Raw genomic sequence first — 23,822 nt, 5'->3', positions numbered from 1 at the left:
TGTCCCCTCCCCCAAATTCATATGCTGAAGCCCTAACCCCCAATGTAATGGTACTTGGAGATGGGGCCTTTGGGAAGTAGTTACAGATAGATGAGCTAATGAGGGCAGTCCCTATTCTGATGAGATTAGTGTCCTTATAAGAAGAGAGACCAAAGAGCTTGCTCTCTTCCTCCTTCACTGTGTATGCACAATGAAGAGGTCATGTGAGCACACAATGAGACGGCTGCCAAGAGAAGAGGCCTCAGAATGAAACCTACCTTTGGTGACAACATTGACATTCTTGGTATTCTGTTTGAAAATCAATCAACGATAAATATACAGGTTTATTGTTGGGAAAACCTCTGGAGGATCCCCCAACCTGGCCCATGAGCACTCCCAATGCCCTGAGTGCCAAACCCATACCTATCTCAGTCCGAAACCAACTCCTTGTCCGTACTTCTCAAGGGCAGAAGCATGAGCAAGTCCTGGTAGACAGGGAGTATGCTCAGAAAATGCACATTATAATAAAACTGTCAAAAATCAAAGGCAAATAGAGAATCCTAAAAGCAGAAAGTAAAAAGATTGTAACCTACAAAGGAACATCCATTAAAGAATCACTAAGCTTCTCAGGAGGAACTGTATAGGCCAGTAGAGAGTGGAATGATATATTCAAAGTGTTGAAAGAAAAAAATTGCCAGCCAAGAATACTCTACCTGTCAACATTGTCCTTCAGGAATGAAGGAGAAATAAAAACTTTCCTAGACAAACAAAGCTGAGGGAGCTCATCACCATGAGACCTGCCTTACAAGAAATGCTGAAAGGAGTTCTTCAACCTGAAATTAAAAACACTAATTGTTAACAGGAAAACATATGAAAATATACAACACAGTGATAAAGAGTGACATAGAGTCAGATTCCAAAAATTCTAATTCAGTGATATGATGGTGTATTAACCACTTAGCTATAGTATAAAGTTTAAAGGTAAATAATATAAGGAATATAGTGACTATAATTTTTTAATGAATGTACCATATAAAAAGAGGTAAATTGTGACATCAAAAACATAAAAGGGGGGAGTAAAAGGGGAGAGCTTTTGTATGTGATCAAAGTAAGTTGCTATCAGCTTAAAGTAGACTGTTAAAAATATAAGACGTTTTATGTAAGCCTTATAGTAATGACAAAGCAAAAACCCATCATAACTTCACAAATGATAAAGAGAAGTGAATCAGAAATAGCTACTATGAAAAGCACCAACTCACAAAAGTAGACAGAAAGAGAGGAAAAAAGGAACAATGGAACTACAAAATAGCCAGAAAACAATAACATGGCATTAGTAAGTGCTTACATATCAATAATTACTCTAAATGTAAACAGACTGAATTCTTCAGTCCTAAGGCATAGAGTGGCAGGATGGATAAAAAAAACAAGACCCAACTATATGCTGCCTACAAAAGACTCATGTCAGCTCTATGGACAATCATAGACTAAAAAGGAATGGATAGAAAATGATATTCCATGTAAGTGGAAACCAAAAGAAAGTGTGGGTAGCTATACAACACCAGACAAAATAGACTTTATGCCAAAAATGATTAACAAGAGACAAAGAATATCATTATATAATGATAAAGAGGTCAACTCATCAAGAAGATTTAACAACTGTAAATACATATGCCCAACATCAGAAGACCTAAATATACTCCCTAACACCATACACAAAAATAAGCTCAAAATGGATTAAAGACCTAAATGTAAGGCCAGAAACTATCAAACTCTTAGAGGAAAACATAGGCAGAACACTCTATGGCATAAATCACAGCAAGATCCTTTTTGACCCACCTCCTAGAGAAATGGAAATAAAAACAAAAATAAACAAATGGGACCTAATGAAATTTAAAAGCTTTTGCACAGCAAAGGAAACCATAAACAAGACCAAAAGACAACCCTCAGAATGGGAGAAAATATTTGCAAATGAAGCAACTGACAAAGGATTAATCTCCAAAATTTACAACCAGCTCATGCAGCTCAATAACAAAAAAACAAACAACCCAATCCAAAAATGGGCAGAAGACCTAAATAGACATTTCTCCAAAGAAGATATACAGACTGCCAACAAACACATGAAAGAATGCTCAACATCATTAATCATTAGAGAAATGCAAATCAAAACTACAATGAGATATCATCTCACACCAGTCAGAATGGCCATCATCAAAAAATCTAGAAATGATAAATCCTGGAGAGGGTGTAGAGAAAAGGGAACCCTCTTGCACTGCTGGTGGGAATGTGAATTGGTACAGCCACTATGGAGAACAGTATGGAGGTTCCTTAAAAAACTGAAAATAGAAGTACCATACGACCCAGCAATCCGACTACTGGGCATATACCCTGAGAAAACCATAATTCAAAAAGAGTCATGTACCAAAATGTTCATTGCAGCTCTATTTACAATAGCCAGGAAATGGAAACAACCTAAGTGTCCATCATCGGATGAATGGATAAAGAAGATGTGGCACATATATACAATGGAATGTTACTCAGCCATAAAAAGAAACGAAATTGAGCTATTTGTAATGAGGTGGATGGACCTAGAGCCTGTCATACAGAGTGAAGTAAGTCAGAAAGAGAAAGACAAATACCGTATGCTAACACATATATATGGAATTTAAGGAAAAAAATGTCATGAAGAATCTAGGGGTAAGACAGGAATAAAGACACAGACCTATTAGAGAATGGACTTGAGGACACAGGGAGGGGGAAGGGTAAGCTGTGACAAAGTGAGAGAGTGGCATGGACATATATACACTACCAAACGTAAAGTAGATAGGTAGTGGGAAGCAGCCGCATAGCACAGGGAGATCGGCTCAGTGCTTTGTGACCACGTAGAGGGGTGGGATAGGGAGGGTGGGAGGGAGGGAGACGCAAGAGGGAAGAGATATGGGAACGTATGTATATGTATAACTGATTCACTTTGTTATAAAGCAGAAACTAACACACCATTGTAAAGCAATTATACTCCAATAACGATGTAAAAAAAAGAAAAAAGACTAAACCTCATTCAAATCATTCATTCCTGTGGTCAGATCATGAAGGACTACCATTATTCACCTTGTAAATCTCAGCTCATCCTAGCAAACGAGGAATAGAAGATAAGTTCCTTAACTTCATAAGGGTTAATCATTAAATATCTATACTAATATCTCAATAGTGAAAGTTTACAGCAGAATTTCTACTAAATTGGGGAAAAAGACAAGTATTTTCTCTATCATTGTTTCTATTAAATATTATACTGGAGGTCTTAGTCAATGCAGCTAGATAAGAAAAAGAAATAAACATTATAAAAGATGGTGTGGAAAGGAGGAAACAAATCTTCCTACACAGAAAAATGAAGAAAAATCTATGGGTAAACTCTTAGAACTAAAAGGATAAAACTTGTTGGGGAAGAAGATACAAAAAAGTAGTGGTATATATAAAATAGATAAGCCACAAGAATATACTGTATAGCACAGAACTTATAGCCATTACCTTGTAGTAACCTGTAATGGAGTATAATCTGCAAAAATACTGAATCACTTTGCTGTACACCTGAAACTAATATAATATTGTAAATCAACTATACTTCAGTTTTTAAAAAAGAGTAGTGGTATGGAGCATGGAAGTCATCAACTCTGTTTTCCTTTCTCCACTGTAAATAATAGCCACATGGCTGCCCTGATATATTACATTTCTTAGCCTCTCACAATTAAAGGTGCCCATGAGACTAAGTTCTCATCAGTGGAATAGGAGTGTAAGTGATGTGTGACATTTACTGGCCAGGGCATAACAATTGTTGAGTCCCTTCTCCACTCTCTTTCTGCCTCCTTTGAGCTAGATCACAGACTTACACCATGGATCCAGCTTTAACTGCCAAGTAAGTGAAGAGTTCTTTGGCAGTCTGGTGAAAACTATGCATTTCTTTTCAGAATAAACTTTTAAATGCCAAAAAGAAAATTTAGGATAACAAAGGGCACCAATAAAGTTGAAGTATAATTATAAAACTACTACAATGACAAATTAGTGATATACTGTTGTGTCAGTCTCATCCCATCAATAGTAGTCCTATTGGCTAAGACTGCCTGAGGCACTTACCCAGTGGTACTACCTGTGAGGAGACCCCCACAGACATTTCCCCAACCAGAGCCAATGTTGTAGCTGGACCGGCCCTTGTGGTTCTTATTATGGTTGTAACATGCACCTCAGGAACAACCATCAGGAAACTTTGAAAAAGCAAAGTTAATTACTCGCTGGTCATGGAGGGTATATGGCGCAGCTGAGGGACACATAGCAAGGTCATGGAGAGAGAAAGAGAGACAAAGAGAGACAGAGACAGAGAGAAATGAACTTGAGGTTTGCATTTATTAGGTCCAAGGGCAAGGTGGCTAGGTTCTCTCTTTATTGGTGAATTTAAAACATAAGAGGTGGGACTTCCCTGGTGGCACAGTGGTTAAGAATCTGCCTGTGGATCTACCTGTTTAATCACTGGTCCAGGAAGATCCCACATGCCACAGTGCACCACAACTATTGAGCCTGCGCTCTAGAGCCCACGTTCCACAACTACTGAGTCTGTGTGCCACAACTACTGAAGCCCGTGCACCTAGAGCCCGGCGCTCCGCAACAAGAGAAGCCACCACAATGAGAAGCCTGTGCACCACAACAAAGAGTAGGCCCCGCTCACAGCAGCTAGAGAAAGCCCGCACACAGCAATGAAGATCCAATGCAGCAATAGAAACTGGGCCAGCAGAGGATGGGAAGCTTGGGGAGAGAGGAAACGAGGAAGGATTTCTGAACAACAGTGGGAAGTTCCTCTTTAACAAGCAGCTTGAACCCATAGGCATTCCACAGTTTCACAGTCCAGTTGGGTCACCACTTAAGTCAATACAGGCCGCATTAACACCTTCTGCTATGAAATCTTCCCCTCAGATTCCTCATAAAACATACAGCAGCATTCTGAAACATCTGAACTACAACACTCAGCAGACATTTCTTTTTGTATTCTTCATGAAATGTGTTTTGTCTTTTTTATTACTAGTGTTTAAGTCATTTTTTTACTTGAATCAGATGGTGTCATTTAGAAAGGATTTTTTCTTGGTTTTTAAAATCCAGACTTTTTTTCTACATATGAGATGGTTTTCACTTTAACTGGCATGTCGTTTGCAGACAAAAATAAAGAATAGAGCAAAATAATGCAATGCAGGAGGAGACAAAAGAAATGCACTAAGACAAGTAAAAATCATTCTCTCATGGAACAATGATCTGTTTTACAGGAAACAAAAATCTTGCCTTGAAGTCTACACAGTGAGACTGTACATAATTAGATGAAAATATCTATTTTTTTCCTAAAATATTTTTCATTCATGAGTATTTTCAAGTTTTTCGTACTGTACACATTTTTTAAAAACACATGATACCAGGAGCAACTGAAAATGAATGCCAAATTTGGTATACATGTATTATCTACCTCAAGGTAACAAAAGTATGTGGCAAAACATATACCACCCATGGTGCTTCACAATATGCACTTCTATTTAGCCATTGTTTATTGTAGCAAACTATTCTTTATAAGATTCCCTCACCATTTATAAATCTTCTAGTATGCATTCTTTGTTTTTGGGTTTTTTAAAAATAAATTTATTTATTTATGGCTGTGATGGGTCTTTGTGCCACGCGCGGGCTTTCTCTAGTTGCAGCAAGCGGGGGCTACTCTTCATTGCAGTGCACAGACTTCTCACTGTGGTGGCTTCTCTTGTTATGGAGCACCGGCTCTAGGCACGTGGGCTTCAGTAGTTGTGGCACGCAGGCTCAGTAGTTGTGGCTTGCGGGCTCTATAGAGCTCAGGCTCAGTAGTTGTGGCGCACAGGCTTAGTTGCTCCGTGGCATGTGGGATCTTCCTGGACCAGAGCTCGAACCTGTGTCCCCTGCATTGGCAGGTGAATTCTTAACCACTGCGCCACCAGGGAAGGCCCTGGTATGCATTCTTTATAGTGAAGTGTTACTACATCACATCTTATTTATTTTAGCAAATCATTATATTTTCTGTAATTAATTATAAAAAGTTAACTTAGTTTTTGAAATTTATTTGAAAATACACTTTTTTACATTTGGCACTATGCTTTGTTGCCTACTTAGCTGAATATTATAATGTCAGCTATCCTAAGGCTGTCTACATACTTAATTTACTTAAGTATTCATTTTAAGTGAAGCGCTCACTGTGTATAGGAGTTTGTATTTTGGAGGTGCTTGATCTATGTACACAGAAAAATTAAGAATTACTTTATTGTAAAATGCTCGTAGAAGTCTTAATTGTGTTTATTTTTTTAAAAAAACTGTAATGCTAGACTTGTGTGCATGGAAGTAATTAAGGTACATCATTATTGTATTTTAAAAGTTGTACATGTCAAGACATATTTTGTTTTTACTTCATGTGTTTACTGAATGATCTAGTCCCCATCCCATGTCAAGCATGAATAAAATTAGGTTAAATGTAAAAAAAAAAAAGACCCAACGCAGCCAAAAATAAGTAAATAAATAAATTTTAAAACATCAGAGGGGATTTAGGCACAGGAAGGGAAAAATGAGGTCACTCACCTGGTCAGTTATCTAGGTTACCCAGAGCTTTCTACAAGAAGAACTTAATGGGTATCATGGGTGGGCGTAGCCTGGGTGCTTATCTAGTTGTGTAGCTGCCATACAGCTAGCAATGTGTTTATTTGAGATGGATATCTTTGAACTTGATGACTTAGCAATCAAAAGCTTAATGTCAGACACTCAACACTGCATATAGTAAGATATGTGTTCTATACTAAAAACATCATTCAGCAGGTATAATAAATACTGTACTTCCGAGGTCATAGGAAGTATAAATGATATTTTGAAATCTCTACAACAACTATAATGTTCCTTGAGATTGTGTGTGATTTTGTAATATGCATTGTGATTTTTGTAATATATACTGTGATTTTTGTGAACAGAAATTACAGGTATGACTGCCACTACTGTGGTTCTTTTTTTTTTAATATGTTTATTGGGGAATAATTGGTTTACAATGGTGTGTTAGTTTCTGCTTTATAACAAAGTAAATTAGCTATACGTATACCTATATCCCCATATCTCCTCCCTCTTGCATCTCCCTCCCACCCTCCCTATCCCACCACTCTAGGTGGTCACAAGGCACCGAGCTAATCTCCCTGTGCTATGCAGCTGCTTCCCACTAGCTATCTATCGTGTTTTTAATTTTTTTTGTAAAGTAAATAAGAAAAACTTGTTGAAATTTAGTTTTGGAAAAACAGTTTAATGTTAATAATGTACTTGTATTCTAGATGATATAGACGGAAGTGTGTTCTGAAATGTATCTCATTTACATACACAAATCCTCTGTCCTGTAGCTTTAAGACTACCACAGATGGGAAATTTATCAGACCTGGAAATAGAGACCTATATTTTTTTAGAGGTCTAAAATATAGACACCTATATTTTTAGAGAATGGTCACCAAAAGAAGCAGCTAAAGCGACTAAGCAGTGCACTAGCTGTACGTTCATCACCTGACCACAGAAATGGAGTCTCTTGGCATAACAATGCCTTTGAGAAGGTGACTCCTTACAAAGTAGTAAAGAGTTAAGGATTTTAAATAAATAAATAAGACTGCATTTCATGAGTAATTCACAAATATTCGTTCAATACAGATTTTTTATTCAAAAGAAAAGAAAATTAGCCATAGTAAGATTATTGGCTATCACTGAGTTGGTAATTCAATGTTAGTTTCTCTTTTCTCCACCCATTCATCTTTTCCTTTCTCTCTCTCTCTCAGTATCACACTCTTTCTTTCTCCCTTTCTTAAATTTCACACCTGTGGATGTTTGAGAACAGCCTCATTCTCCAGATATGGAAACTGAAGGTCTGGGAATATAAGGGGTTTGTGATTTACAGGCGGTAGTGTGAGCCCTTTGGGAGCCCCTTGGGAAGAGCAGGGTGGGCAGGAGGGCCATAGTCCAGGAGTACTGGGATGTACAGCTGATAGAAGAAAACCAAGAGGCAGAAGAAGAGGAGGAGGAAGTGGAGGAGGCGGAGGAGGCTGAAGAGGACGAGGAGAAGAACGAAGAGGCGGAGGAGGGAGACAGAGACAAGGAAGAGGACGAGAATTATGTGGACAAAGAGGAGGAGGAGGACGGTAAGGACGGCACAGAAGTGGTCGCGGGTATCTGTGAGTTCCCCACCGCGCGGTTTCAGTCCCTTCCCTTCTAGACCCCGTATTCGTTATAAAGGCCGTATCCTGGCCCGGCCGCACGCCGGCCACGCGGTGGTCAGGCGCTGCACTTGGGAGCCCAGGGAGCCGGGAGAGAGAAGGGACCAGATGCTGGAAGGCGAGTACCAGGCAGAGGGCACCCCGCCCTGGAAGCCGCGGGAACCTGCAGAGGGGGCGGCATCCAAGAAGGCAGAGGAACCGGCGGCGGCGGCAGTGGAGGCCGAGTTCTGGGCGGGCGAGGTCCTGGCTGGTGCCTCCGATTCCTGGGAGGCTGGGGCGTGTGGACCCGACGACGGGGCCGAAGCTGGCGAGGGGCGGCCCAGACCTCAGGCCCTTGCAGCCCCTGCTGAGGCATTGGCCTCAAAGGCAGGACGCGCTCAGCGCTGGCCTCTGGCGGTTAGGCAGCGGGTCAAACCTCTCAGAAACCTTCAGGCACGAATGCACAAGTAGAAGCCCAATTCTCTAAAGACCTTTAGGATCTTGAGAAAAAGTATGCTGCCTTCTACCACCCGAGGGGCAAACAAATGGCATACCTCACTTTTGGCTGACGGGCTTCTAAAAACGTAAAGATTCTCAGTAGGATGACCTGAGAAAATGATGAAACAGCCCAGGGGCACTTTTCAGTGGTTGAGGAATCAATGAGCTTCGCCGTAGAATTTGTCTTTAAATCGGGTGAACGTTTTCTAGTGACGTTCTGGCAGAAACACACAAACATGCTCTCAGGATCAGATGATTTCGATCCCTTCTCCAAAGGGCCAGAAGTAATCAGCAGCACAGTGTGTGAGATCTACTGGAAAGGGGGAAAATGTTGTGAAAACTGTCAAGCAGCAGAAGTGTGCGGGCCATGGAAGTGTTGTATCAACCAGTAGGAGCATGGCCAGCTGTTCTTTTCATTTCTTTATTTATTTTCTGACATATTTGTCTTCTCCAGATCCTCCCGAGGGCAGAGAACTAGATTCTGCTGCTGATTTTAAATCGGGAAATGTTGTCCACCACCTTGTGATGCCAAAGTCCGTATCATTCGACACTAAAGAAGAGAGTGAACATCGGTATGAAAATGCTGATGAAGAGAAAGAGGATGGAAATGAGAAACCAGAAGAAGGACCCAAGCTGGATATGGTCTCAGCAGAGGGCAGCTCTGGAGAATACAGGTATTATTGTATAGTGCAAGCATTCCTGACATATACCTGTTATTAACAGCTTTATGTTTTGTTTTGTTTACATCCTTAATCAACCTTTGGTTTATCTTTTTAACATTTTTATTGGAGTATAATTACTTTACAGTGGTGTGTTAGTTTCTGCTTTATAACAAAGTGAATCAGCTCTAGTATACCTATATCCCCATTTCTCTTCCCTCTTGCATCTCCCTCCCACCCTCGCTATCCCACCACTCTAGATGGTCACAGAGGTCCAAGCTGATCACCCTGTGCTATGCAGCTGCTTCCCACTAGCTATCTATCATGTTTTTAATAATTTTTGTAAAGTAAATAAGAAAAAATTGATGAAATTTAGTTTTGGAAGAACAGTTTAATGTTAATAATGTACTTGTATTCTAGATGGTATAGAAGGCAGTGTGTTCTGAAATGTATTTCATTTACAGCCACAAGTCCTTTCTCCTGTAGCCTTAAGACTACTACAGATGGGAAATTTATCAGACCTGGAAATAGAGACCTATATTTTTTTAGAGGTCTAAAATATAGAGACCTATATTTTTAGAGAGTGGCCATGAGGAGAAGCACCTAAAGCGACCAAGCTGTGCACTAGCTGTACCTTCATCACCTGGCCACAGAAATGGAGTCTCTTGGAATAACAATGCCTTTGAGAAGGTGACTCCTTACAAAGTAGTAAAAAGTTAAGGATTTCAAATAAGACTGCATTTCATGAGTAATTCACAAATATTGCTTCAATTTAGATTTTTTATTCAAAAGAAAAGAAAATTAGCCATAGTAAGATTATTGGCTATCACTGAGTTGGTAATTCAGTCTTAGTTTCTCTTTCCTCTACCCATTCATCTTTTCCTTTCTCTCTCTCATCTCTCTCGCTCTCTTAGTATCACACTCTTTCTTTCTCCCTTTCTTAATATTTACACCTGCGGATGTTTGATAACAGCCTCTTTCTCATTTTACAGATACGGAAACCAGAGGTCTGGGAATATAAGGGATTTATGATTTGTGTAAGGAGCATAGGCTCTTAAGGTGGAAAGACATTTAAATCACAGAGTGGCCTTTCAAGAACAAAAGCTAGCATTTATAGTGGTGGGCAAGAGAGAGATGAGGTTGGTGTGATGAAATGATGTGCACCCTGACAACCAAGGGTCTGGGTTACAAGAAGAAAACGTTTTGTTTTCTCCTTGGAGAGCCAACAGATGTTCATAGTATTGACTCCTATTTAGGAAGTCCCTGGTGCATGTTATTGGTGTACAATTGTTAATTGACTCTTCTCCCACCCTACAGTTGGAAGGCATAAAAAGAAGTGTACAGCGAAAGAAAAGAAGAATTGGTTCTTTACAGATATTCTAGTTTTCATTAGCCCACAATACAAATGTTGTTTCAAAGTTCAACATCCCAAAATGATATTAACTGACATCTGACTTTATTCTTACCTTTGACAGATAAATTTGACAGTATTGTTCACATTGAAAATAAAAGCTTGTTTGACATGAGTAAGCTGCAGAGTTGGGGTTTTTTTACATAAATAATACTGACTCCAGTGTATCTTGGTTCTATTTATTTCGGCCCACCTTACTGTCATTGAAAGGGATTTCTTTCAACTATTTGGTAAGCCTGTTTGACATCCTTTTATAGCAGCCTCAAATAAATTGAAATATTAGATTATAAACAACTTGTGTGGCAATAGAGATGGTGGCCCAGTCTCTAGTATATGTTACTGAAAGAAACTGATGGATGACCTAGCTTGCCTGGAGACCAGATGGTGCTAGTGGCCTGCCATGGAGCAGCAGCATCAGCGTCAGCTGGGAACGTGTTTGAAATGCAAATTCTCAGACCCTGCACCAGACCTGCTGAATTGGATATTCTGAAGGTAGGCTGCTAGCCATCAGGTTTTTACAAGTCCTCCAAGTGCTACTGAAGCACACTAAAGTTTCAGAACTGCTGCTTTAGAGCAATGGGGGAAACGTTTAACTACACCCACAGTAGGACCAGCCTTAATTCACTGACTTGGTACTATTTCAGGTAAACTGAACAGGATGGAAAGATCTGCAATGAGGAAGACACTAGACTTCTCAGGAGTCTGAGACACAAAGACCTCCCGGAGGGATGTGATAGTTTCCTAGGGTTACCGTAACAAATTACCACAAAGCAGGTGGCTTAAAACAACCGAAATTTATTCTCTCACCGTTCTGGAGGCCAGAAGTCTGAGGTCAAGGTGTCGGCAGGGTTGGTTCCTTCTGGAGGCTCGGAGGAAGGATCTGTTCCATGCCTCTCTCCTAGGTGCTGGTGGTTGCTGTCAGTCCTTGGCATCATTCGGCTTGTATATGCACGATTCCAATCGCTTTCTTCATCTTTACATAGTGTTTTCCCCTGTGTCTCTGTTTCTGTGTTCTTTCTCTTCTTATAAGGACACCAGTCATATTGGATTAAGGGCCCACCCTAATCCAGTATGACCTCATCTGATCTTTATTACACCTGCAAATACCCTCTTTCCAAATAAGGTCACATTTACAGGTTCCGGGGGTCAAGACGTCAACATGTCTTTTGCGGGGACACAATTCAGTTTATAACAAGGGGCAAAGATTCAGTAGTGGAAGGGACAAAGAGATGAAGGAAAAACCTAGTTCCAAAATGATAAAAGCATTATGGTTGGATTTATATTTTACGCAGAAAATAGGACTTGTCTGTAAATTCCAAAACTGTTTTCCTGAATAATACCACAGAACTGGTACAATCAGGAGGGTGGAACGTTAGGAAGCCATTGGACCACTCTGTTTCTGCTGAGAGCATCACAAATTTTGGCTTTGAGGCCACATTGCCTCCTTCCTCCGTCTATACAAAGTTGATGTCCCATGCCTTGCCTTTTGATACCCACAGAACTAGGAACGGTACCCTGGGACCTCTATTGTTACTGCTGCAGGAGATGCGAAAGTTTCTGAGCCCATGCTCACTGAGAGAAACCAGAAACCCCAGAAGCAGCATAGACTCCACCTTCCTGCTCCTACCAACTCTCATGGGGGTTTATTATCTGCTTGGCAGAGGCTAAGTTATGTGTGCAATCCAGGCCATAAGGGCGGGAGTTCAGGAAATGTAGACTTGGCTTGCAACGTCGATCAAGCCTTACCTGCTGTGATTGGGATTGTAATGGAGTCAAGTGAGCTAATCTACGATATTTGCCACAGGATATAAAACTGGAAGTGGGGAAGCCAATTAGGAGGCTATTGGAGTGGTCCACCTGAGAGACGATGGGGACTTGGACCAGAGTGACAAAAGCAAAGGTGTTAGAAAGTGGTTGGATTTATATTTTACTCAGAAAATAGGACTTGTCTATAAATTATGGCCGGGTTGAGGGAAAGACATAAAAGTGTGAAGATTAATACTTCCTTTCACTCCTGCCGCAGACATCCAGTTTTCTTTGCAAACCCTCCAGCCTGGTTCAGGAGCCCCTCTTACGTATATCACTGCAGCATGTGTTTTGGAATTCCTTGGCTCATCATCTATATTTCTACTAAAGAGTCGTTTCCCTAGGGGCAGACCGTGTGTGTGGCTCTGCATGGCACAGGACCTGGCATATGGTGCTTTCTCAATAAATACTGTTATCATGAGGACTGGAGGAATACCGCATCACCTTGAGTTCACCAGCTCAGTGACCAGGGGAATATTTCTGTATTAAGGGGCCCTATGACTCCTTGCTTATTTCCAGTGTTGCCAGATGGGGCTACATCTCCCAGTGTGCATTGTGAACACATTTGGGGAGTCAGAAACTGGAATCCAACCCCAAGGGAGGGGCACGGGACTGAGGCTTACTCAAGTCAACACACATTATGTTCCGCTAAACTTCCACTTTGCTCTCCATGGGAGTGATTGCCCTAAGCACACTTATCCCTCATTATAGTAAATCAGAAACACAAAGACATTCTGCATTTTGCCCTGTGCTCCACTGTGAACAAGGCTGTATCCACATGAATATCTGAGACAAAGCTGCTGACAGAAAGGTATAAATGCTGAAGCTGCGCTAGGAGCTACTTGAGAGTCTTAACTGAAAAGTAAAGGGGAAACATTAGTGGGTTTGAAATGGACTAAGAGCTTTGAACAAAGTTATAGTTGAAACCACTTACATTCTGTGATGACAACGGAACACAAAGTCCAGCCATCAGAAGTGATAAGGTAAGGTGATAGGGTGGTTCCATGTCACTCAGGGGTTTGACACCCCTACTGGGTGAGCCAGAAACTGCTTCAGGTCTCCCAAAGAAAAACTATGATGAACAGTCAGTTGCTTCATACCTTGCCACTTGTAAATTAAGAGGGTAAAGTAGTACTTTTAAAGTGAATTTATTGTGACTCATTGAGCTTAGTAATTTGTATATTCTTTGGGGTTCTAAACGCTTCCTGGAGCCTGTGTGGGAAAGGGCCTTTTCTCATCTCCGGGATTCCAGGAGCTTCTAGCTGGGGCAGACTCATTTGGGACATATCTTAGGCACTGGCTCCCCCTGGAGTGCAAGGGTTGGAGAACCCTTGTAGACACCTCCCCCTGCCCCTAGTCAGGGTCACACAGCTCATCTCAGGAGCTATGGATAATAAGGCCAGGCTGCTCCCATGACCCATGTTTCTTCTTCTAGTCGGCTTCAGTGATCCATATTTTTCCTTCTCGTTCGTCGTATTAAGTGGCCAGAAAATAAATGGCCACGTAACTCTAGAAGAAGAGTTTCCATGTTTTGAGCACTGATTGGCCATAATAATTTAGGTGCTTTCCATGAATTAACTCATTGTAGCCTCTAAAGAAGTCCTATTATTATCTTACTCTAGAGATGAAGAAAATGAGGCACAGAGCAGCTATGTAAGTTGCTTAAGATTCCACGGCTAGTGAGTGACACAGGTGAAATTCAAACCCAGGCAGTCTGGCTTCAGAGTCTAAGCTCTGACTTCTACTATATCATCTCCCCTCCTGGCTGGAAAACGGGAAGAATAATACCTACCTTACAGAGCTGAAGTGAGGATTAAATTATTATTATTAGTCCTCTGGAGGAGGTTGGCCGTTTTCTGATCAGTGGGATGGGGTAGAGAGTACATTTTGTCAATTAAGATCCACACATAATCCTCAAGGTGAAATAAGCGTTTCCATTTACTTTTAATAAATTCAAAGTGAAGTTGTGTATAAGCAAGGTGCCATAACAGTGCATTTCAGTGGAAAGAAGCTCTCTTCATGTTTGCATTAAATGGAACACAAGAAGGGTCACTCTGACTTCATTTCCATAGCTGACTCCTAAATAGGATCTGCAGGTCCAGAGAAGCTTTTCCAGACCTAATAGCTCCTGGAATAGGTTCATGCACTTGAAATTCTTCCTTAGCCCAGTCAAGGTGACACATAAAGTTAACCTTCATAATTCTTATGGAGAATACTCACCCCTGTCATAGCCCATGAGATGACATACTTATAGGGTGACGACCTTCCATGTATGACTAAGACAATTTGAACAGCTCCTAGGTGTCAGGGTGCTCTAAGAAATAGATTTGGTAGCAAATGTTTTTTATTAATGAAGGATGGAATGGATAACGTTTATAAAATAGTCTTTCATGCTAAGTCTGAGAAAAAGGTATTCTAAAGACCAGCGTCCAGAGGCCCATCCCCTTGTCTTTATTTCTTCTGCTCCTGCCCAAGGTCAAGATTCATTATCTCTAACTTGGATCCTTAACATAGCCTTCATTCTTTCTGATGTCCTGCACTCTCATTATGATGCGTCTAGGAGTGAATTTCTGTTTTCTATGCTGATGAGAATTCAATGAGCTTCTAGTATCTGTGGATTGGTGCATTTCATCTGCTCGGGAAAATGTTTGGCCATCATCTTCTTTCCCATTTCTCACTCGTGTCCTTCTAGGATTTAAATTAAATGTATATTAGGCTTCTTCACTCTATTCATTGTGTCTCTTATCCTACATTTCTTTTCATAAAATTCACTTCTCCAGGCAGAATTCTGGATGATTTCTTTTGATCTGTCTTCTAATTCAATAATTCTCTCTTAGGTTTATTTCTCTTCATCACATTTATCATCATCTAATGATTATGTTTAGCGTTGTGTTGAACGCATCCATTGAACCCTCAATCGTTATATTTTTTTAGTCCTAGATGTCCTATGTGATTCTTTTCCAGATTGGCTATGCCACATTTTAGGATTTTCTGTTCCCTGAAAATATTTTAAAGCTTATTTCTTAATTTTTTGAACTATAGTAGGCCATAGTGATTATAGTCTGGGTCTCATAATTCTGATATCTGAAATATCTGTGAATTTGTTTTCATTGTCTATTTTTTCTTTGGGCTGTCACTTACAATGTATTGTTTTTGCTTATGTGTCCACTTATCTTTGACTATGTGCCAATATATTATTGAAAAATTATTTATCAGACTGATTTCAGGCATGGGAAGACAGAACCTTCCTGCAGAGAGCATTTTCACCTGCTTCTGCTAAATGCCTGGGGTCACTACCTGTCCAAGACCACTTTAATCCAAGTTCAGGGCTTGAAGTTCCTCGGATCACTCTGGTGATTGATACCTAGACTGCAAGTCCATGCCAGGGCTTGTTGCTTCTGGTTCACCATTATCCCAAAGGGGTAGCCACTTCTTTTCAGCTTAGAGGGGCTGGAGGGCTTAACAGATCTACTCAATGGGGGTGAGGACTTCAACTTTTGGTCTCTTTTCCCATCAGGCCGCCAAAACCACAGCTCAGTGTCACACTTCTTTCTTCTGGATCCAGCTAATGCCCTCAGGCAAAAGTGGCTTTGAGTGCTGGGCTTTCCTATTTGGGTTTTTGCTTTCTTCTACATTTTAGCCTCAGAGTTTCTTAGCACTTAATGAAGATAATTTCTTTTTACATTTCACCCAGTATTTTTTAGTTGTCCTCATTGCGATGGTGAGTGCAAATGACTTAGCCTGCCACTACTCGGAGCAGAAGTGTGCACCACCCTCCTAACTTCTCTCCTTGTCCCCAGTCTCTCTTTCTTCCAATTCTTCCTCCAGAAAGTAACTGAAAGTTTCTTCCTGATGGTGTCATTTTCCTGCACAAAGCCTCCAAAAGCTTACTGTTGAATGTAAGATAGAAATCAAATTCCTTACTTTGGATAATCAGATCTAAAACTCTCTTTCTGAGAAACTACTGTATAGCACAGGGAACTCTACTCAGTACTCTGTGGTGACCTAAATGCAAAGGAAATCTAAAAAAGATGGGATATGTGTATACATATAACCGATTCATGTTGCTGTAAAGCAGAAACTAAGACCACATTGTAAAGCAGCTATACTTCAATAAAAGTTAACTTAAAAAAAAGAAGAGATGGAAATGAAAAATGGAGTATGTGGAATAGGTTATGGAGAGAAAGGTTGAAGATGAAAAGTTCTCTGCCAGTCAATCAGAAAACTTTGAACTTTTTAAAGTAAGAAAATGATGTGATTTTATTTGGGTTTACACATGGCACATTTTGGGCAGTATAGAAATTGGGTAGGTGTCCTAAAGAGAATGTTTGCATTCCCCCCAAATCTATGTGTTGAAATCCTAATCCCCAAGGTAACGGTATTAGAAGGTGGGGTCTCTGGGAGGTGCCAAGGTCAAAAGGGTGGAACCCTCATGAATGAGATTAGTGCCTTATTTAAGAGGGTCCAGAGAGATACTTTGCCCCTTCCACCATGTGAGGACATCGTGACAAGTTGCCATCTATGATCCAGGAAGTGGCCTTCACCAGACACCAAAGCTGCTGGTGCCTTGATCTTGGACTAACCAGCGTCTAGGACTGTGAAAAATAAATGTTTGCTGTTTATAAGTAAAAAAAAAAATACAGTGAAACTCTCCTTCTTAGCTTCAGTTATTCACCGAGGAGGTATTTTCTGTGCACTGAATGTGTGGCCATCATTAGGCCAGGTGCCACCTATTCTTTTGCTTCTTACCTATTTGGCCTCTTGCCTTACCTCCCAATCCACCTCATACTCTAGACAAACTGGAATATTTGCAGTCATGTGTCAGAGCTGGGTCAGAACACAGATGGGCTAACTCCTAGGTCAGTGACCTGCCCTCTACACCCTGATCCCATATTCATGTTTAATACCATTCAATGTGGATATTTATGTACATTCTAATAAAGGAACTAGACAAAAACTCAACAAGTACAAATTGTACTGGCTTTTTCATATTCCTTGCTGCCTTTGGGGCTCTTTGTCATGTGAGTGTGGGACGTAAGCTTTGGAAATAAATTCATTTTTGCCATCAAGTTTTTGGCCATCTCCATAGTCACAAGGACGCCTAGGAAAAAAAGAAAAAAACAGAGGCTTCCTTTTCCTGTCAGTTGAGACACTGATTGCAGAATTTGATTCCACGAGTAGGAATAACCTGCTTCCAAACAAAACAATTCCCACATGCCAGTGGCTGCATGAGATAATAGTCAAAGCTGACTTTCACTGGAAAAACACACTTATCTGGAAGTAGGCCAACCTGGGAATACAGTTCTAGTTTTGCATTTTGCCACTGTGTAACCTTGGGCCCATCCACCCTCCTCCAGGCCTCAGTCCCCACCCCTCCCCGCCCATATACAATTCAGATGCTTGGACAAACGGATCTTAAATGGCCTTTTCATTTTTGACAAGCAAGTATTGTCTCTACGAGGATGCCTTAGTGACCAGAGACAAGGGGTGCAGGACTAAGAGCAGTAGGGCTGAGCTCACCTGACCCACTGCTGTTGTGATGGTTAGTTATAGAGGGATCCCCCACGTAAGTAAGTGGGTTAGTTCCATGCAGATCCGCCACGTAAGTGAGAAGAAAGCACTTACTGTAATAGAAGGAAAAAGAGGGGGAAAGGAGAGGGGAAACGAAGGTGTGAAGATGCTCTGCTGGTGAAGAGAAGGAAGGAAAATAAGAGACATTTTTAAAATGTGTGATTCTAAAATGGTAAAAAAAAACAAAAGAAAAAGAAAGGGGGTGCTGGAGAAGGGGTCAAGGTGGGGTAAAGAGTTAAATTTTTAGCTGTACAAAACACTCAGTCACCCCAGGAAGTTCCATGCAACTAATGCTTTGCAACATGCTGGGCACAAGCAGTCCCAACTCTTTTCACCAAATACTGAAGGAAAGGCGAAGGGGGAGAATGTTTGTTTGAATATTCTAGTTCACCAAGAGTGAACCTGAAATCCATTTTGATTTCAACACTTTTACATGGCATGCCTCACGAGGTCCAGCACTGGTGAATATGACTGAGGTTTATCTGCTCATTGCCCATCTGGCTTATGTGCTCTGAAGAAGCCTCTTTCTGACCTTGCTTCAGCAAGTTACCTGAGACGGGAAGGACGAAGGGTAGTGAATGAGTGGAAGCATTTCCTCTTTCTCTGAGATATTTCTATTCTACGTGGCAATGTTCAGGGTAGCGGAAAGAATAGAAAACCTCTAGCAAAAATGTAAGGCTTTTATCCCCCCCATGCTGGGCCAGAATGCTGGAGCATTAGAGTGACCTGCTCTCCAGGGACTCACTGCCTTGAAGATCCGATACACTGACCGTTGCCTTCTTTTCCCCTTCAATGCTGTCAGCCAAGAACCCTCACTTCAACTGTGCATCCCTTAGCTATGGGAGGGGGGCTCCTGGAGCCCAATTTCTGTCCTGATGATGGGTCAGAGCCGTGTCACAAAACGCACTGGTTGCACCTCCTCTATGCCTTCCAGAGGACAGGCACTCTGCTTCACTGTAGGCCCGAGGGTGTGGGAATGACCACCAGTCAACTATGTCCTGATTCCTCAAAGGTGTTCAGTACTTTCAAACTGCACATAGAGCCTGGGTCGTCAAATTACTTCTTTCACCACAAAAAGCAAACTCGTGGGCATACGCTGTTTCAAGTGAAAAGCATATTTTGCGTATTTGCAGAGGGGAGGCGCAGGGTGGGGTGCCGCACGCCGCCGACCCCCGGCCCAGCTCTCCAGCTTCCAAGGAGTTGGAGCTGCTGCTGACCGAGGAATGACTGCAGACGCCAGAAGGAGCACAGGGCTGGGCGGCACACAGCCTGTGCTAGGAGATGGGACCGGGCATCTATTTGAAAAGCTCCCGGCGCATGCCGGATTGGCTAAGCTCGCTTGCCATCAGAGTGGGCGGAACCAGTTGTGTGCCGAGCCTCGGGCCCGCCCAGCGGCAGCCGGAAGTGCTTCAGACCCCGCGCTGTCCGCAGCGGCCGGGTGAGTAGTCAGGTTGGTACGTGGAGTGAAGCTGCTGGGCTGCTGCTCTTCTTGCCGCTGCCAGGCTCAGGGCCGCTGGTCGACCCCCACCCTCCGCGCTCCCCTTGGCCTCGATGTTCTCACCTTACAGGCGGCTCTTTGCAGAAGCACGAGCTCCTCGCCCCGCTCCTCTTGGTTATCCCGCGCCCCCCCTCGTCTCTCTTCCTCCCGGTCCGCAGCGGTCTCCAGGGTTCTTGGACGGTCGGAGCTATGGCGTCCCGACATGCGGCGGGCCGCTGTTTGCCTACTCCTCATCAGGACCCTGCCCTTGGAGGGCGACGACCCCCATCCCAGCTGGAAATTCCACTTTGGCTTCTAACCTCTCCTCGCCTGATGTTCCTGACGTCGTTCTGGACTTCTTTGATTGGTAAGCGGGGTCGCCAGGCTGCCATGAGCTGGGAGGGCGGTGGGTGAGTGGGCGACCTCTTAGAAGGAGACGGCTGGAGCAGACGTGGGCCTGGGCTTTTGAACGGCTGCCCACGCGCGCTGCCTGCTGGCCAGTCCCTAGAGGAGTTGGTGGTGGGGCTGGGCACGTCCAGCTGCGATGGAGCCCCCTTGTTTCAGGCCCTGTGTTGCCGTGGTACCTAATAGCGCTGAAATGGCGGGGTTCGGGGAGCTACCGCCCCAGGGTCCACCCCTCCATCTCCAGGGACTGAGTTCTCCTCAGCCAGGTATACTGACCGCTGTGTGTGAGTGCGCGGGGAGGGGGTGATGGTGCGGTGAGGGCCCAAGTTAGTATTCCGCCGTGCTGAGTAGACGGCTGGTGAAACTGGGAGGGCCTCGAGCGGCCTAATCCCAGATTCTGCTGCCCACTCTGCTCCGCCAGATAGGGTCCTCTAGCAACAACCCTTGTTATTAAATGCACCGGATGCATTCCTGCTTATTATCCCTGAATAGTGTTTCCTTGTCAGCCAGCAGAACGATTCAAACAAGCCAATCACATCCTTGTTTAGGCACCAGGGGGTACCTCGCCCTCTTAGTACTGCAAAGCCCGCTTCCCACAGACCCTTCTGGTTCACGCTGTTCCAGAATGCAACCCCCACGTGTCCTGCATGGCCTGCGATGTCCTCCTCTCCTGGGCTGCCCAGGAGGTGGGTCAGTGGGCCTCCGAACCTGTCCCCATAACCACCCAGAAGGTCTGGACCACTCATGATTAGATGGAGATGAAACCCACAGCTGTAAATTTGCACTGCTAGAAATCTAAACTATTCTGACAGAATTTGTACAGAGAGTAAAGACAAAATGATGATAATAATAATTCCATGCAGCACAAGTGGCAGCACCATAGCAGAAGATGGCTTCAGTCCACCCACCTCTGGCTTGGGGGCCCAGTAATCTGCTGTGCCATTCTATGGCATATGCTTCTGTTGCAGTAGAAATCCTGATCATCCTAATGATAGGGAAAAGCAACCATGGCACTTTTGGGACGCAGTGATGAAATTAAACGCAACTTAAGCCAGAGTCCTTAAAACTTATTAAGCAACCATTGCCATAGGGGAGGCCCCTAACCCTAATGAAACTGATCTGATGCTCTCTGAAGGAAGAAATCTATAAATATGAGCAGATTAGAGAGGACACTGCCCACACACACACACACACACACACACACACACACACACACAAAGTATATCCAGTGACAAACAAACAAGCAAAAAGCATCAGAGAGAAAGCAATCAGAAAACTTGTACATAGAGGGAGGAAACAATTTAAGTTGATACAAAGATGTCCACAATTTAATCCAGTTGGAAATCTAGAATTTGCTAAAAGAATTTATAGCCTGGTGAGACCTTTGTCCTTGGCAGACAGCTGTCTTCTCACTGTGTCTTCATATGGCCTTTTCTTTGTTCAGTGTGGGGAGAGAGAGAGCTCTGTGGCTTCTGTTCGTCTTCTTATAAGGATACCCCCCATTGGATTAGAGCTCCAAGCTCATGACCTTGTTTAACCTTGAAGGTCATATCTCCAAATATAGTCACATTGGGGGTTAGGGGTTCAACATACCAATTTGAGGGGAACAGAGTTAATTGCATAACATCTTTTTTTTTTTTTTTTTTTTTTACTTTTGGCTGTGTTGGGTCTTCGTTGCTGCGCGTGGGCTTTCTCTAGTTGCGGTGAATGGGGACTCCTCTTCGTTGAGGTACACGGGCTTCTCACCGTGGTGGCTTCTCTTGTTGTGGGTGCGCGGGCTTCAGTAGTTCTGGCCCGCGGGCTCAGTAGTCGTGGTTCGCGGGCTCTAGAACTCAGGCTCAGTAGTTGTGGCACACAGGCTTAGTTGCTCCACGGCATGTGGCATCTTCCCGGACCAGGGCTTGAACCCGTGTCCCCTGCATTGGCAGACGGGTTCTTAACCACTGCGCCACCAGGGAAGCCCCATTCCATAACATCTTTTTTTTCTTTTTTTATAACATGTTTATGGGAGTTTAATTGCTTTACACTGGTGTGTTACTTTCTGCTTTATAACAAAGTGAATCAGCTATACATATATCCCCATATCTCTTCCCTCTTGTGTCTCCCTCCCTCCCACCCTCCCTATCCCACCCCTCCAGGTGGTCACAAAGCACCAAGCTGATCTCCCTGTGCTCTGCGGCTCCTTCCCAGTAGCTTTCGGTTTTACATTTGGTAGTGTATATAAGTCCATGCCACTGTCTCATTTTGTCCCAGCTTACCCTTCCCCCTCCCCGTGTCCTCAAGTCCATTCTCTGTTAGGTGTGCGTCTTTATTCCCATCCTGCCCCTAGGTTCTTTATGACCATTTTGGGTTTTTTCTGTTTTTGAGATTCCATATATATGTGTTAGCATTACGGTATTTGTTTTTCTCTTTCTGACTTACTTCACTCTCTGTGACAGACTCTAGGTCCACCCACCTGACTAGAAATAAGTCAATTTCGTCTCTTTTTATGGCTGAGTAATATTCCATTGTATATATATGCCACATCTTCTTTATCTATTCATCTGTCGATGGACGCTTAGGTTTCTCCCATGTCCTGGCTATTGTAAATAGAGCTGCAGTGAACATTGTGGTACATGTCTCTTTTTGAATTATGGGTTTCTCAGGGTATATGCCCAGTAGTGGGATTGCTGCGTCGTTTGGTAGTTCTATTTTTAACTCCTTAAGGAACCTCCATAGTGGCTGTATCAATTTACATTCCCACCAACAGTGCAGGAGACTTCCCTTTTCTCCACACCCTCTCCAGCATTTATTGTTTGTAGACTTTTTGATGATGGCCATTCTGTCAGTCCCTAATATCTTGATCTATATTTTGGGTATCTGTGAGGCAAGTGATTCCCAGAGTTCTTTACCTCAAAGGGGACAACATTTAGGCAATGACCCAAGAGTTTATAAAAATGTGAAGATGGGCCCATTTGTTAGCAGGGGCATTGAGTACTAAAATGGCTGAAGTTTGGTCAATTGTGCTGACTCTTTGGTCCTGTCCTTTATCATAGGCATCTTGGTTAAGGGATCGAAAGCAGTAATATGGATGATGGTGACCATACCATATGTAGTGTACCATGCCCAATATTGCCCACTCAGTTGATTCCAAGGGGCTCCGCAGGTAGCCAAGAAGTCTGGGAGAGGGGTGTCTCCTTCTACCACTATCTCATCTGGCAAGGGACTAAGGACAGCTGAGGCCATGCCCTCTTGCAAGAAAGATATGCCAGAAAGCTATCTGGTATCAAGGAGGCCTCAGTAACCATGCTGAGGTTTTGGGGTGCTGGTTCCATGATCTAAGGCATCCTGGGCACCTGGGTACAGAGGGTCACAGGCCCAGGGTCTGTGAGAACGTCTATTTTGAGGATGGCCCGGTATGTGGCTGACAGTTGCCACTCTAATGGTTTATAATACAAGGCCAAGAAGGGCAGTTTCTTGCCTCAGTACCCCGTGGGCACCTTACAGCCATCCTGTGTGGTCCAGAGATGCCATGGGGCATGAACAGAGGTTACTAAAGCCTCAACAATGAAGGAGCCTCTGGAGACACTACTGGGAGTGTCCAGTGATTTAGACTTGGACAGATTCTAGAGTTTTTTGTTGGAAGACGCTTTTAGCGTTTTGTTAATATACATTCTTTCAGTAAATTCTTGATTTCTAATTGGATTAAATTATAAATTGAAACAGAAACAGACATAAAACGAGTTTATATATTGATTGGCTGATGAAAGTGTTGTAACCAG

This window comes from Leucopleurus acutus (genome assembly GCF_964270905.1).
Source record: "Leucopleurus acutus genome assembly, chromosome: X".
Taxonomy (NCBI): Eukaryota; Metazoa; Chordata; class Mammalia; order Artiodactyla; family Delphinidae; genus Leucopleurus; species Leucopleurus acutus.
This window is presented reverse-complemented; position numbering follows the sequence as displayed.